Genomic DNA, 11,910 nt, shown 5'->3' with positions numbered 1-11,910 from the left:
TTACAAAGTCAATAAATCAATCGCATTATAATAATAGTAATATTAGCTTTTATACTAAATTATTTATCATGACTTATTCACAGCAATTTCTGATAAGGCTAAAGTCTCTAATGCAGCAAAACCACTTATAAAACAAATGCAACATGAAATTTAAAGATTTAATGATTTATTTATTCAATTACGGTATATTTTTACAGAATAGAATGATTGATTTTTCATAATTATATGAATTCTGCTGACAGTCGGAGTTGAAGACAGGTTCCCCATGTGAGGCTGAATGTAAAGCCAGGATGCTTCAGTAAGAATCAACAATCTGTCAGTAACAATGGTGACACTGTCATGTGGTGCTGTGGGCTGGAGCTTCATGAACCTTTATGATGTGAACATATCATAGTACAGAAAGAATACTTTCACTCAGCTGAGACCATTCATCATGTTCACTGTTATATTCATGTGTCTGTGGCTTTCACTCGGTGAGTTAACTTTGACTTTTCGTTATTGCAAAAATATTAAGCATTGAATTAGTGATTTATTCATCTGTGTGGTGGGAAGAAAAATCAGAATGTTCATGCTCTCTTCTCTATGGCAGGTGACTCCATGGCAGCTTCAATAAAGCCACTTTTCACTCATACAATCAGGCCTGGCGCCAGGAACAGTTTACTAAGGGGGCAATTAGAAATCGCAAGGGGGCAAATATTTTTCATATAGTGTGTAGTAGTTATGGCGGTCTGACAACGTGTTTCAAACAATTAACTGTGCCAACCACAAAACCACGGTCCCGAAGGTTGCTTTAGTCCGGGAAAATCATGTGACATATATTACCAGGGCAGTTGCGCTTTATCAACCCCCATGCCCACCTGTTAACCCTCCCCTCCAATTTTCTCACAGACACGCGTTACAGCCGGAAAGATGCCAAACATAAAACAACACACACAGACCTACAGGCAAGTCCTTTAAATTTAAAATACATACAAATAGCTCCGCGGCATGAAAACAAAATGCCAATGCAAGTCTAAGGTACTTGGCTTGGTGGCCAAAATCATAATTTAAAAAAATCAACAGACCCCGCGGCTGCACCAGTAATAGCCTTCCTGACTCACACCGAGTCAACGCTAACCACTTAATCCGCGATCCCAGTTTAGGCGTGTAGGGGACTAAACACTCTGAAGTGATGAATTTTCACCCCCGCTGCATGGGGGGTGATGTCAACGACACATATTCTTACGCTATTTGCGCACAAAGCGGCCCATGTATGAACACATACACCAACATAAACGGAGATAAACTTAGCCTACAAAGAAAGAAAATGGATTCACAATATTGTGATTGAATTCGTTTAATTCGGTGGGGGAAAGACTACTCCCGTAAACTTGACTGCATATTACAGGATATTGCAGAGACAGTGCACTTATAAGTGTACATGTAAAACCCCCGCCCGCACGACCCCTCCGTCTATAATACATTATATTTTCATAAGAAAACAATTAAGTGATCTGAGTCTCCAGATCATCATTGATGTTTTTATATTTCATTTTCACCTGTTGCCAGGTGCGTTTGGCACTGCTGTTCCCTCTGAAATGTTCACAGGACATACACCAACTTAGTCAAAGGGACTGAACAGTCAGTCATCCTAATTCATGTGACTCTGTGCACATATCAGCTTAAGTAGGCTACTCCATGAATTTACCATACCAAATTTTATTCAGGATTTTTCGGACATTAAACAAGCTATATATGACTGGGGCCACGTCGAAGGACCATTTTCTGTGACTTGTGATTGATCATGAAGCTTTCTCTCATCCTATACTTCTGTTCTGGAACATGTAGAAGGGAGAATGTACTTGCGCATTTACCCGATCGGCAATTCGTTGCCAACATGCTTGCCGCTCCTTATTGGGAGCCGCTGTGTTAGATTTTGCTCTTAATGTTGTTTTGAACTCCTCGTAGCTTTGCATTATGACAGCGCATTCTTCCTCCGTGAAGTACGGCGACCGTGCCATTGTGAACAGTGGGGATTTGCGCTGATAACCTCCCCTTTAACGTGAACGCGCATTAACCCTGATTAGGTTAAACCAGGTTCAACAAATCAACTTCATAACTGGCGTCGTAGTACCGTTTAACCCCAAACAAGATAACCAGGTTTTGTCAACCCCGGTTTAGCGGGGGAACCCTGGGTTACTTCTGGGTAGGTTAACCTCCGTTCGTAGTACAGGGCCCTGAGAGACTAAGTCTGAAATTGTTTCCATGGAAACATGAAAATTTTAAATTTCTCAAATTTCTTAGTACGAAAAGGCACATCTACATCACCTTGTTAATATGTATACCAAGTTTCAAATCCGTATCATGAATAGTTTTGGATATATGCTCCGGAAACAAACATTGCTCTTAGAAACTAAGTCAAAATCTATTTTTTATGTAAAAAAATTGAAAAATACTTGAGAAAGTAGCCAGAATGTACAGTCCACAGCCCACTCTACGATTGACACACTGCATTATTTAAAATGTGTGCCCTTTTTTGTGAGGCAAATAGTAAACAGAAGCTAACTGCAGTTAGGAACTAAAGTTGTGAGTGATGTTACAGCAGTTTCTGTGGGCTGTTTTAAGGATCAGCACAGGGGCTTCAAGGTTCTGCTGTGGCCCCAAGCTTTAACAGCTGTGAAACAGGTAAGGCTCCATAGCTCAGTGTTGAGAGCACTGGTCTAGTAAACCAGGGGTGGTGAGTTCAATTCTCACTGGGGCCTGGAAGGAATGCTTTGAAAGTGGAAAGATGATCCAGATAAAAGAGGGGATATTGAGAACACTGACACCAGAAGGTGAGCAAGTGCTGCTTATGATTTCTTGTCACCTGAAGACCACTTTCTACTGGTGAGAATGGCCTCATATGGACTGGTTGAAGATCACTGAGGATCTGAAGGTGTCTTTGGTGTGCAATTTCTGCAAAGCACTTTGCCCTCAAGTCTCCATCAACACCCATTGTCAGGTGGTATTTGTTTATATTTGGAGGCTACTTTGCAAAATTTACCAAGTCTTGTTTTTGGTGGTAATATACAAGTTCAGATATAAATTCATAAATCTGAATGTCTACTCTTAAATAAGTGGAATATTGGCTTAAAAATCAAAATGTATTTATCTACATTATTATTTATCATAACTTTTTCTTTTAGTCATCTTTACCAGGGGTGCCAATGACTATGGAGAGCACTGTACAAATCTTTTCCCATTCTATGACATGTCTGAGTTTCTATAAATTGAAGATTTTCATACCAGATGCTTTGTATAAGAGCCATCCTCCTTTGATTAGCTTCAGTTTCGGGAAGGCTCTTTCAAATAAATTGGAAACCTAAAAAGTTTACATAATGGGTTTAAGTGGGTTCTTTGATCTGTGTGTCAGACAAGGACTGTCAGGTGTCAGAAATCTGAATCGTACCTCTGAGTGTCTCATGTCTACATCCATTGACAAAGTTCTTTTGCCGAGACCTGCCTGCATATGCTGTAGATCTTGTGCAGCTGAGGGGGTCATATCAGAGTTTTTGCTCAAAAGAAAAACTGAGAAAGTGAAAGGCTTCCAGACTTTGGCCACTTTTGGCCACTTGAAACCTATGGTAGCTCGGTTAGGCCTCTGTTTATAATATCCTGGGAAAGACCTGCAACATATAATCAAAAAATGTCAGAATAAATGAATAATATTGTTTTTTATTACCTCTGCCAATAATAATAACAACAATTCATTACATTTATATAGCTATTTACAAGGCACCAAAAGCACTTTACAGTGGAAGGGGACCTGACTAACTAACACCGATGCCTAGCACCCATCTGAGTGATGCACCGCAAATATTATGCAGTATTGTGCTCACCACACACCAGCTTGGGGTGGAGAATGGTGAATGAGCCAATGGCAGCAGCCATTTTTCCAAGAAGTCGCAGGGTAAGCACAGGTGTTATTACTGACAGCCAATAAGATTCCAATTCAGTGTAGCAGAATCAGATCCTTATTGGCTGTCATAAATAACACGTGCTTACCCTGTGACTTCTTGAAAAATGTCTGCTGTGAAATAGGCCTATTTCAGTCAAGTTTTCAAATGTCACACCTCCTCATCTCATGATCCATGCTTGTCCCTGGTCCCTGGCCTGACCTCTGACACTGACTATCTGTGGGTTGTTTTCCCAGATTTTTCTGCAAAATTGAGAGAATATTCTGCACCGCTGCTGTGGCAGCCTTGTCAGCAGGGGTAGACTCCTGCAAGAGTGTGAAATTAGCCATGCTGGTATTACAGCTGTGACAAGTTTTTTTATAGTATTTAATTACAAAGCGACTTGTTTGCAAAACATTACAGTAAGGCCTGCAGTTTCACTGGGACATCAATACATTTACTTCCATTTTGATTAAATTAACGGAGTCATAAGCAGTCCATGTCCTGCCTTAACGTTACCTCGGATTGCATCCTGAGGGGTACTGACTTGTGAGGTCTTCCCTGAAAAATACGTCATATCACGTTAGAATAACTATCGATAGATGATTGAAATGTCTCTAGCAGAACTTGAACTATGGGTGCCATGTATATGTATGTTCGTTAACTTATAGGGCAAACTATCTTTTAAAAGAAAACAGAACATGTACAAGTTAAGGAGAAGTGTGCTGCGTTCACGTTCATGCACAAGTATGCTAGTAGCCTATGCTAGGCTACTAGCATAGCCTAGCAATGAGATGCCCGCTAATGAAATGCTAACGAAAAAAAAAATGCCCATACTCACTGACAAACACTGCAATCTATCATACTGACAAACAACTCTCTCACTCTTACACACAAATACACACCCACAAACAAAACCATCCACAGCTCTGCCAGTTAGACCACCAAAATAAGATTTATGTCAAAGACCCTCTGCTTCAACCCTCTCTCGGTCAACGTGTTTAACGTTAGCAAGACAGCTATTATATTGGGTAGTGGAGCTAAGTCTAACATTTGACTTGCCATGAAACACCTGCATAATGTGTACTACTGCAACACATACAACACATTTGTCCCGTACTTACACTTTGTTGAATTAATTCAATATCATAGTCGCCACTGAAGTCCACTCGATCCTTGTTTACCGTCAATGGATTGGTCACTCGTCAAACAGTCCGCCAAAATCCGAGTAGGAAATGGCCGCAACAGCTTCCGGGGGAATGGCTGAGCGTAGCTGTCAGTCAAACACAAGTTAGCCAATGGGAATGCATTCCTGGACAGCCCACCCACACGTGAAGTTTGTGCCAAAACTGCAAGCAAAAAGTCAGGGAGCGCAAACGTGAAAGCTGGAATCGCAACCAAAATAAATTACTTCAAACAAAACTGAGAAAGACGTGGAACAAAAATAAAAGTTTTCTGAAGAGTAATAGACTGATATTTTGCACGATTACACGAATAATTTGTTTGCCAGTCAATTTACTTTTTTTTTTTACTTTTTTTTCAATTTTGATTTATCGATTTTGTTGATATTTCAGAAGTATTGTATGAACATTTTGGCACAAAATTGATTCCATACGAGCCAAAGATGCATGTGCCACTGGAGGTACAGTCCCTCAGGCCCTCAGCCTGCACCTCTGGTTCTCGGGCCCTAATAGTAGTCCTTACGGTTGCAATGTGAATTAAATCGGGTCCTTGCACCGCAACAATGAACTGCTATAATTCCTAAATGGTTAAAAGAATATTTTTGTTAAATGCCTTGAATTAAAGCCAAACAAAACCCAAAAAGTAAACTCCTTTATACTGACAGATAATATCCATACAAGACATATTTGAGTGTTCACTTGTTCATATTTGTACCTGTATACTGTGTACAGATTTTATTTTAAAAGGAAAACAGTGTTCCTGTGCACCACCATCTTCCTCTCTCCAAGGTTCAAATGTCACATTCTGAGGACAAATCGTGACGTCACCGACTCCAAACCACTGAGCTCTCCGTAAAAATCTGGAGCGTTCATAGCCTATTGAGGTATTTCACCTGATGTCACAGGGTCACGTGACGCCCCGGTGTCCGCCATTTTGAACGTCAAGCTACATACTAACGCTGCAGACAGAGAGGGAGAACCGGCTTGAAAAAAAACGTGTTACAGACACCTAGAATAGATTAATTTGTCAGTAAGCACTCTATAAATAACCATGGTGTTTGCTTGTTGTGCTGTGGGCTGCCACAACAGACAGGGACAGCGTGCAGGACGCTCCTTTTACTGGTTTCTACTGATGGGAATTTCTGCTCTTTTTCGGGAGCCGGCTCTTTTGGCTCTTCTTACTATAAGGAGCCGGCTCTTTCGGCTCCCAAACGGCTCCTGAGATTTTATTTTTGATTTAATTGCTACAATTAACTAGTTAATTAATTACATTATTATTTATATTTTATCAATAGGATGTTTTCCATTTTATTTTTTAGTTTTTGTAGCCATTGTAAAGCTTTGTAAAGTATAGCAGTGTAACAATGTTCTAGCTATAGAAATAAAACTTACTTGCCAATTAATAAATTATTTTCTCACAAACATAATGCAAAACTGTGTTATATTACCAGTATAAAATACACAGCTGATTTTCCCCTCCTCAGGTGCCTCACAGACTCCTCTCCCCTGCGCTCCACAGCTTTAAGCATTACACCAATTTTCGTATTTTCGCAGCTGTGAATGACATCAACCCCCCCAACCAAAAAAAGTAGGCGTACACCATGATACTTTTTTTCCTTTGAATGGTAATAGACAACACAAAGACGCAATCGGACAGCAACTTTTGTGAAAGTCTCTCTCTCTCTGAGGCACCTAAGGACAAAAGACTAATTCGGCTCCCCATCTCGGCTCCCACCGAAGAGCCGGCTCCCATCGTTCACTTCAAAGAGCCTGCTCTTTGAATCGGATAGTTCGCGACCGACACATCACTACAGGTTTCCTACTGACACAGACAAGAGGGCCAAATGGATTGCAGCTGCGAAGAGACAGGATTGGGAGCCAACACAGTACTCCAGACTTTGCAGTGATCATTTCATTTCAGGTTAGTTTATCAGTTAACGCAATTTTGATAAAATATATAGCAAAAAGTAAATGGGTCAGTGTTTGTTAACCCATCTGAGCAGTGAAACAAGGCAGTGTTAATTTGTCTAGGATTGCATGTAGCAGACATCAGACATAAAACGCAATAACAAAGGCTAGAAAGAAACGGGACACAGAAATAAATAAACAGGGCTCCATACCAAGGCTGGGTACAGTGTTTGTGATAAAAGACAGATCCAATTTAACACGAATCACAGCTTACTTTCTTGTTAAAATGTGCAAAGGTCTCCACCATCTCATACCGCCTTGCACTGAAGGACTTAAGAGTGCCGTCCAAAATGGCTGCGTCACGTGACTTGGTCACGTGGGTGAAATACCTCAATTCCCTGCTGTTGAGATGAGTGAAGTCATCTGGCTGCCATCTTACCACTCACATCGATAGTGTGTGATCATTTGACTTCTGTTTTAAACTGTCATGTCCGATCAAATTTGCCCCAAGAAAAGTATCTCCTGACTTTTTTCCTTTCATTACCACTTCTTATTTTCTCAACTTTACCCACATTCCTTACATATCTTTATAGCACTCCCCTTCACTGTTGTTGTTTTTTTTTCTTTCTTTTCCAGTTCAGTCTCTGATCATTTTTTTTGAGCAGCTCTTTTACTACTATAATTATTTTTACAGAGATTATTTCAGTTTTTCTTTGTACAGGAAATCATATATTGGACGTCATCCGGGAAATAAGCCATTGACCGGGAAATATGACCAACCCTGATTTAAGAGTACTTATCAATATACTTGGACTCAATTTAAACTAAAATCATGTTAAAAAAGACAGTCATGCCCATTTTGTCAATTTGTGCAAGTAGGTGTGACGTGTGTAGATGATCGACATTGTCATTTGTGCTTCGCCTGAGGTAAATGAAAATAACTGCTGACCAAACTAGAACAACAACATCTCTTTTTATTTGCATCCCTCACTGCCATTTCTGCCTAAGGCTATGGTCCTTCTTTCATTTAGTCTAATGAGGCTAATTTACTCAGTTCATTCTTCTTTTTGAGTTTGAGCCTGTAGCGTAGTTTGGGGGGGGGCATCGGCGCCAAAAACCCAGGGCCTCACCACTAGGGGGGGCCCCTGCCAATCACCGGACGTGCTGGTCAAACTTTATTTACACTATGTGCCTGCGCCGGTGGCGTCTACACATAACGTGGAATATGGTTATATAATTATTCTATTTTCTGTGACGAGACAGCTTATATCAAGGTAAGACACACTAGGCCTACTGGCACTGACATAGGCTTATGGCTTGTTTATGCGTACCCTCCAGATTCTGAAGTTGCCCCTGCGCAGTGGTCCATGCTGCTCAGGATTCTAATGCTATGGTTACTCAAACAAAGAATTAATCTGCTAGCTGAGTTGTGGTGTGGTGATGGTACGGTTTTCTTAGTGTTAAAACAAGTATGAGGCGGTTTAAATCCGGCGCACGTAAAAGGAGAGAAAGATTAGAGGAGCAACAGAGGAGAGATGCTGTGACTTCTAGCTGTGCTCCACTGACGAGATATTTTCGCCAGGCTACGGTTGATGTTACACCTGAGGTGAACGAGACAGGCGGATGTGCTGGTACTAGCACTGTGGAAAATGATATTTTGCCACTGGTTTGTACTTGTTTGCAATGCGCAGTTCCAGTGCGCTACGCAGTGCTGCAGAGTTCGAATGATATAATCACCCAGAGCGAGCTGTATGATTTATAATTGATGTGAAATAAAATTAAAGCCTGTTAGTTTGCACTTATTGTCATGCGTGAGTCTGTTGCTGAAGATTATGGTCGCATTTTCGAAATTGTAAAAATGCCTTTATCGCCGGTATTTTATTAGGCTATAGCCTAGGATATGGGTAGGGGGGCCTCTGAAACATCTACCGCCCCCCCGTCACAATACCCAAGCTACGCCCCTGGTTTGAGCCGTTGAGCTTGAGTTCTCACATTCAATATCAAACATGTCTAGACTTTGGCTTTGATCTAGTCTGGGACATTTCCATCAAAAATCTGACACAGTTACAGTGTTCATCCCAGATATCACTGTCAGATTTTCAACAAAAACAGACAAAACGATAAGACAGATTTTCTGTTATTTTGCTCTTGCAAACCATCATAAAATGCTGTAGGTGGGTCCACGCAAATGGCACTGCACACACACATAAAAATGATCACACACTATCAATACTCACAGGTGAAATGTCTGTCCACAACCTTTGACTTGACAGTTTGTACAGTTCACTGCTGCACATGCAGGCATTTTTCTTGCAATTTTTCTCACCAACTACATCAATAACTTGACCAGTTTTGTGTAGCTTCCAGTAGCCTAAATAACCATTCTGCTCAACGATGTGAGTGGTAAGATGGCGGTCAGATGGTGTCACTCTGATGAGCCTCTGAGCTTTCCAGATTTTTATGTAGAGATCAGTGCTCCAAACATGATTTACCGGGGCTAGTGGAGCTCTTGGACACATTGCTTCTAAATTGTTGTTAACAACCCTAAAGATACCACATGTCAAGCATTTGGGTGTAAAATAAACCGGATCATTGATAATTTTATGTGACATGCTTTTGTTTTTATTCATGGAGAAAAGAGATCTTTTTAGATGGCAAGAATCACACTGCTATGGCAACAGGATTGTTTACTAGTATCTGTGTCAGTACTGAACATGCGTTATCTAGCCAAGTAGATTTAAGAAGAAGAAGCCTTTATTTGTTTCACATACACTCAAGCACCGACTGAATCACACAGTGAAATTTCTCCTCTGCATTTAACCCATCTGAAGCAGTGAACACACACAAGTGAGCAATGAGCACACACACACATACCCACAGCAGTGGCAGCTATGCTACAGCGCCCAGGGAGCAGTTGGGGGTAAGGTGCCTTGCTGAGGGGCACCTCAGCCCATGGCTCCTATATACCTAACCACATCTTTGAAATTGTGGGGGAAACTAGAGCACCCGGAGGAAGCCCACACAGACACAGGGAGATCATGCAAACTCCACACAGAAAGGCCCCTGTCAGCCGCTGGGCTCAAACCCAGGACCTTCTTGCTGTGAGGAGACAGTGATAACCACTACAACACTGTGCCACCCTAAACGTTGATATGTCAAAAAATTAGGAACCCGTAACATCACCTTGTTAACATGCATACCAAGTTTCAAATCTGGATCATGAATAGTTTTGGATATATGCTCCGGAAACAAACATTGCTCTGAGAAACTAAGTCAAAATATATTTATGTAAAATTTTGAAAAATACTTTTTTCAAAAATCCAAAATAGCAAAAGGCAGCAGTTCACATGTTGCTTGATGTGTATACAAAGTTTCATGAAGATATCTTCAGTAGTTTTAAAGATATGGCCCGGAAATGAAAATGTGACCAGACGGACAGCCGGCCGGACAGAACCCATTTCTATATCCCGCGCCAAAATTCATTTGGGCAGCCGATCAAAAAAGAACCAAAAATACTGGTTGATTTTTTTTGGGTTGCAGTTCTCATCACCTGAAAACCACTGGCTGCTACTGAGGATGGCCCCACATGAAGAGCCTGGAGATCAGTGAGGTCACTCATGGTGCTTATGGTTTGTCTCTTGAGGTCTTGGCCTGTCCAGTGTTTTTGTTAACTCAGATGAGAAAGTAGCCAGAATGCACAGCCCACTCTACGACTGACGCACTGCATTATTTAAAATGAGTGTCCATTTTTTTGCGAGGCAAATAGTAAACAGAAGCTAACTGCAGCTAGGAACTAAAGCTGTGAGTGACTTTACAGCAGTTTCTGGGGGCTGTTTTGGGGATCAGCACAGGGTCTTCAAGGTTCTGCTGTTGCTCCAATCTTCAGCAACTGTGAAAGAGTTAAGGCTCCATAGCTCAGTGGTGAGAGCACTGGTTTAGTAAACCAGGGGTTGTGAGTTCAATTCTCACTGGAGCCTATAAAGAGTTAGTGAAACTGTCTCTGAGTCTTACTTTTGCTGGACGATACCAGTTTTAGTATCGGGTGTAAACAAACCACAGCTAATGGATTCTTAATCCTCCCTGCCCTTCTCTTTCAGTAAACGATGTTTTTTTTTTTAAATTATTAAAACAAAGAAAATGCAGTGAGAAGGTACATTCCAACATCCATGCAGGTAAACCTAGGCCAAAAATGGACATCATCATGCCAATAATTTCAAGCAATTTTGCACACATCATAACCATAAATAAGCTAACTTCTGCCTGTATCTATCCTTTGCTTCTCTCTGACTTAGATTATCCAAGCAATCTGGTAGTAAAGCTTTTCTAGTGGTAGCTTCCCTCAAACTGCAGACATCTGACATCTTCAATATTGCTTGCCTTCAGTATGTAAGCAAAGTTCGCTTGTCCCCCGGGATAATGGCAGTAACGGTTGCTAATGTAAGTGTGAGATCAGTGCAAGGGGTCTGTTGCAAATTTTGACAATGTGGCACAAAGTTATAGAAGGGAACTTCTTTATAATCTCACTATCTGGTGTGACTCAGATGAGGATGGGTTCTCTTTTGAGTCTGCTTGCTCAGCTATCGGCTCCAAATCATCCTCAAACAAAAAAACAAAGATTGAGGATGAATTTGAAGAGCTTTCGTGTCTTTTTCAAAAGAATCGGTATCAAGAATTCACACCACTGAGGAGAATATTATAGAGTCTGTGTGGAAACAAAAGAAGGTCCTGATGCAAATAACGTCAAGCATACAGCGCCACCAAGCTGTAAATCGCTGCGATCTAATAATGGCGGGCAAGCTTTTCGTGATTTTTGGAACAGGTTTCAGATGCAAAAAAGCATTTTTCGAAACAGTTTTTTATTTATTCGCCAACTTTACAGTGTAATTGAGCACAGCACACACAGAAAA

The 11,910-nt window shown here is 41.0% G+C and overlaps 2 non-coding genes across 2 annotated transcripts; both read left to right on the top strand.

The window, feature by feature from the left end:
• The first annotated feature begins 2,668 nt into the window (after positions 1–2,668).
• trnat-agu (transfer RNA threonine (anticodon AGU)) lies at positions 2,669–2,741 on the top strand. The gene has a single exon. It is a non-coding gene; the product is annotated as a tRNA-Thr (tRNA).
• An 8,166-nt stretch (positions 2,742–10,907) lies between these two features.
• trnat-agu (transfer RNA threonine (anticodon AGU)) lies at positions 10,908–10,980 on the top strand. The gene has a single exon. It is a non-coding gene; the product is annotated as a tRNA-Thr (tRNA).
• The last annotated feature ends 930 nt before the right edge of the window (positions 10,981–11,910 follow it).

Source organism: Neoarius graeffei, chromosome 1, assembly GCF_027579695.1.
Source record: "Neoarius graeffei isolate fNeoGra1 chromosome 1, fNeoGra1.pri, whole genome shotgun sequence".
NCBI lineage: Eukaryota > Metazoa > Chordata > Actinopteri > Siluriformes > Ariidae > Neoarius > Neoarius graeffei.
Note: the sequence above shows the minus strand (reverse complement) of the source record. Positions and strands in the feature narration are given on the sequence as shown.